Here is a 5,491-nt window from a genome sequence, read left to right on the forward strand (position 1 = left end):
TCACATAAACAAGACCGTTTTACTGGAGGAGCTAAAAGTCACACCTCCAGGACATAACACTTTGTGTCAGTCAGAGGCTGGTGTGGACAGGGGTGGGGTATTCTGAGAAATAATGGTGAGTAAAGCTGAATTGTGAAGACAAACTGCTATTAAGGATTGAGACATTTCCTCTCACTGAAACAGATTCAAGTAAAAGAGCTTCCGGCAAAGAGAGAGACTGTCAAATACACCCTGTAATTAAATACCACCACTGTCAGAGAAAGAATCAAGCATTATCTGCTCTGATCTAACTGAACAACCACACAGGAAATAGACGGAAGCATTTAGTCACTTAAAGAGCATTATAAAACCCACACTCTTTTCCTCTTCCTACCCCAGTGGGCTCTAATTTTATTATCTTCAAAACCACACAATACTCTTTGCATGTCATTCATATTTTTACCTTCTCTTTTCCCTTGAGGCCATGATAAGCTGTGAGCTAGCTTTAACTGACACACCCACAACCACAAATTGCTTGTTATCATTTCACGCTAAACTGAAAACCTCTAAATGAAAAACCTCTCGGATAATTTACGGTTTGTCTTGCTACTTCATGCCGACTAAAAGCTGACAGAATCATCTAGCCCCCTTACGGATCAATAAACACAGAATACCAAACAGCTCAACTGGCTGCTGACATATCGAAAGCTATTTCGATAGGAGTAACCTGATAGAAGAGAAGGGTCCAAAGCAGACCTGTTTCCTCGGGCACCAGCTCATAGCCGCTAGCATCTAGCTTCCCAATGCTGTTTAATAACCTACATAAACAATTGTGATTGGCAAGTAACTATAAAACTAAAACGCCGTTGTTTTTTCTCATTTTCCCGATCCATGAAAATACAAATACATCCTCCCGCATGAGGTACTTGGGCAGAGAGGTCTGAGCTACTGCATTTGGACCCTCTTGGCTTAGAAACACGATAAAACCCAACCAAAGCTAGCTAGTCAGATAGCTTAGGCGACCGTTATGGCGTTTCAAAATTTGCTTTAAGCTAACGTTACCCTTAGCACCCTTACCCTTAACTTTTACTGCACCTTGACTCAAATAGCCTGGCTAACGTCACAAGCCTACTAATTATAGTAAATAAAAGTCACCAGACATCTCTGATAAAATTTAAAAGCAGCAACTCACCAAGCGTTACCCAACTTTCAACGGCTAATGTTCTATCGCCAGGTAACGTTCGTTACCTGGCGATAGAACATTATACGGTGCTAGCTAGCTAAGCTAATAGGTGCAATGTTTTGAGGTGAGCATCTCTATTAAACTCCATTAAACCCTACAGATGTTTTGTTCACACTTACCGCTGATTTTAAGATATTTCCACATTCCTAACACACTTCTTCCATCTAGCTGGAACACAGAATCCTCAATGAGATGAACCTTCAAGGGCTGTTTAGTCCATATCACCAGGACCAACTCCTCTACATCATTACCTGGCAACATTTGAAGCCCTAACAAGTGTTGTCCGCTAGTACTACGAAATGCGTCACATCACATTAAATGTAATTTTTTTCAGCAGGTTATAAATCGTACTTTTGGTACTTCATATTTTCATAAAAAATAGCGCCTTTATTTTATGATTCCTACTTGACAACAGCAAATGTCACCTCCGGTCGCCATCTTTGTTTGCTTTGGCAGTCATCAGAAATGAGTTAGAGAGCGTTTTTAATGATGTTCTTGTTGATTGACTGAATATTTTATACATTTTTGTGTGACTAGTTAGTACCCATACCTGTAATTCAGGGTCCCCTGGTGATTAATAGGATCAATGCGGGATAGTTTACAAATGCTGTGTTATGAGTGACGATATGCATTTTTTAGTTCAGTTTCAGCATCATGGACCCATGCGCTGTCGCCTCAGAGCTAGGGTTCCTGGTTCGAATCCTGGTTCGGACGTAGGGGACTTTCTGTGTGGAGTTTCCACGTTCTCCCCGTGCACCCTTATGCACGGGTTCCCCTTCGGTTACTCTGGCTTCCTCCCACAGTCCAAAGACATGCTTGTTAGGTTCACTGATGACTCTAAATTGCCCGTAGGTGTAAGTGTGAGTGTGAAAGGTTGTCTGTCTCTATGTGACAGCCCTTTGATTAACTGGAGATCAGTCCGGGGTGTACCCTGCCAGGGTGTACGTCACCTCTTGCCAGCTGAGAGCACAAATACATGTTCTGCGTTGAATTCTGATATCGCAACAATTACTTTAATGTAAAGGATGAGTCTTTAACCTCTACCCTGCAATGAATGTTATCAGACGGTTTTACATTCTGACAGGAATTATTTGTCTAATAATAATATATATACAGTGTTCAGTTTTTAGTATATGAAAAGTCAGAAACTACAGCATCAGATGGTGTATAAAATTCCCTCTGATGTGGTGGAGAAAATTACCTATGTGCACACACACGATCTTAAAATCCTTCAGACTACAGCAGACAAAGTAAAGCACAGAGTCATACAGAAAAACACAACTCACATTTATTGGCTTTTCTGGGCAGAAGCCAAAGCTAACAAATATTTGGCACGAAGACAGATTTGTTTCATTCGATTTTCAACAACTTGAATCACAGATAAAATACAAACAGTCTTGATGCTCTATAACACATTCCTGTGTCTGTGTTCACATAACGAGTGATAAAATCAGCCACACTGACGCTGACAGCTGGATGAAACACTGCAGTGATGATCAACACTTAGGTTTCTGTGCTGGAACCAGACTGTCCACCCCAAACTCACAACTGGTCTGGTGTCAGCTCCAGTTCAAGTATCTTTGCAGAATAAAGATCTTATTACAAGCAGCATGTTTTGTTTTTTATTTCAGTCACTGCTGTACACTGACGCAACAAGAAAGACGATACACACCACAGACAGCCTGCTGCAGCAGCTTTACATTTGACAATCAAGTTCAGTTAGAGTTTAAAGCCAACAGCAGCCGAGCTAACAGAAATATCTGCATCGACGGTGAGCTGCAGGTGGACGCAGAGGGATGTGTTCTAAATATCTGCAGTTTTACACATTGCTGTAGAAACAGAGCTTTAATTAATGAACATGAGATTTCAGTCTTCGGTCCTCCATTCTGCCAATGCAACTTAATTTAACCACAGAGAAGGACTTCTTCAAGAGTGCTGCTTTGTATGGAAGAGGATTAGGGCAAGGTGAGAAAAAGTTATTTGGGTTAATGTTGAAAGACTTTGTTTTTTCTTGACAAAAACAAAGTAAAAATTTGGTTTATAAACCCTTTATGCTTGGTGTCCATGACACTGGACAGATATTTGGAGGCTATTTTGAACCATTTAAGCTGCAGTAACATTTTTATTTCTCTTTCTTGTTTGAGAAATTGAAAATGGCAAAAATGAAAAAACACAAGGATTTTTTTTAACTGAATAAAATGTAAGACATACTTGTGTTCCGATATTTTTATTTCAGTTTTTTCCCCCTCTACATATAAAGTCACAATTCTGAGGTTGAACACAAATACACTTTTCACTTTTGGCACTTATCCTCTTCCGCACTTTTGTGTTGCGTTCACGTCACTTGGCAGTTTTCAATAATTATCATTTTCCATCCAAGTCAACATGCAAGTTGCAATTAGGACTGGCAAGTTTTCCCGAAATCTGACCCGGTGTTAAATAATAAGGAGCTGCCTGGATAAGCAAACGTATAATATCATGCAGAGACTGGTGTTCAAGGTAATTACATTCAAAGTTCACGTCATTCATTCAGGGGTAAACTTAGTCTCCTTGTTGGTAACCTTACATGAGAGAGTTTGAGAGAGCTAAAATCTCCAGGGCGTGAGCTGCCATCTTGGGTTTCAAACCATCTTTCCTGATAATACCTTCCATCCCACATGACCTGAACGCAACATTAACACTATTTTTAATTTAACACCATGAAATATCTGGCGTTGTAGCACATGTTAGAGTCATGACTGAGCACTTTGGACTGTCGGCCTTTATGCAGACTTTAAGATATTCCTGCCACCTGGAGGCTCAGTGCTGCTGCTGGCTGCTGGACTTTAAACAGACTGAACTGAAAGCAGCTCTGACATTAAGGCGAACAGATTCTTTGGCAAAAGAAGCGACACAGCAGAGTAAAAACTAATAAAACATCAGAGAACATCTTTCCTGCTGGTGGAATAATAAACCTGTTGACGGTCTGATGATTGAGCTCCATCTACACACTCACACACAGGAACACTGAACCAACACACAGCTACACAGGCAGCAGAGTAAGGCAGTTATACACAGATACACACTGTATAAATGTTCATTATACTTGTTTTTACACACTTTGGTCATTCAAAATAAACTACTCTGTAGATTTTATATATTTGCAGCTTTACAAAATACATTTTGAGATTTGATAAGAGCAGCTTTAACAGAATAAATACACATGTGGATGCATGTTTACACCTGTGTGAAGAAATAAGGCTTTAAAAGCGTCTGTCAGCTCAGGTTAAAGGGCGGCTGTGTCTACTTAACTATCTTTCTAACTACATTTCTATCAGCTGTGATGATATTACGCTTACAAAGTTTAATAACATTGTACTATGAGAGTACAATGTCCAAAATGTGCAAAACAGAAGTTGACATAAACCAGAATGATCACTGAAGAGAATGACGTCAGAGTCCACCTCCAGCAGGATGACGAAGCTTTGATTATAGAATATTTGAGCTTTTGCTCTCCGTGACTGTAGGATCATGTTGCTGTTGAAGTGAAACTCAGCTGATGACTGTGTTGACTAAAAAACTACGGAGAGAGTGGGAGCTGTTGAGCACAATCACAAAATCGAGAGGATATATTTAAAGCATCAGTCTGGTGATGTCGTGTATCGGTGCTTCTCTTTTCGTGTCAGGTGATTGACAGGAATCAGCACTGAAGTTTAAAGGAAAACTCCTGGAAGCTAGTTTTACATATTCTTGGGTCTAAATGACAAATGAGTACAACTTTTTTTTTTTTTAACAGCTCAAGTAGATTTCTTCAGCTGACAACCGCAGAACAAGTTGTAATGGCTGCAACATGATCGGTTAGGGCAGGGATCTCCAACCCTGCTCCTGGAGAGCTACCTTCCTGCATGTTTTAGGTTTCCCGGACTCTAACACACCTGATTTGAATGATCTGCTCGTTATCAACCAACTGAACTCAGGGGACATTCGAAGCAGCTGTGTTAGAGTACGGAGAAACCTAAAACATGCAGGAAGGTAGCTCTCCAGGAGCAGGGCTGGAGACCCTGATTTAGGGCAATTCGCCCAATTAAAGTACATCCACAAAAGTGCTTATGTTTCCCACTGACAGGCTCAGATTGTTACAACATCACAGAAAGGATCCCTACAGAGATAAACCTTTTTTTAAGAGTAAGAAACTTTTTTAAAAACCAGAAACAGCTGCTACATCACTCCTCAAAACTTCCAGACTCCACTGAAAAGCAGAGTAATCTTGTCTAGCAGAACACGAGACCT

This window comes from Semicossyphus pulcher, unplaced genomic scaffold, assembly GCF_022749685.1.
Source record: "Semicossyphus pulcher isolate SPU_LCO1_2020_fin unplaced genomic scaffold, fSemPul1.0.p SCAF_1, whole genome shotgun sequence".
Lineage (NCBI taxonomy): Eukaryota > Metazoa > Chordata > Actinopteri > Labriformes > Labridae > Semicossyphus > Semicossyphus pulcher.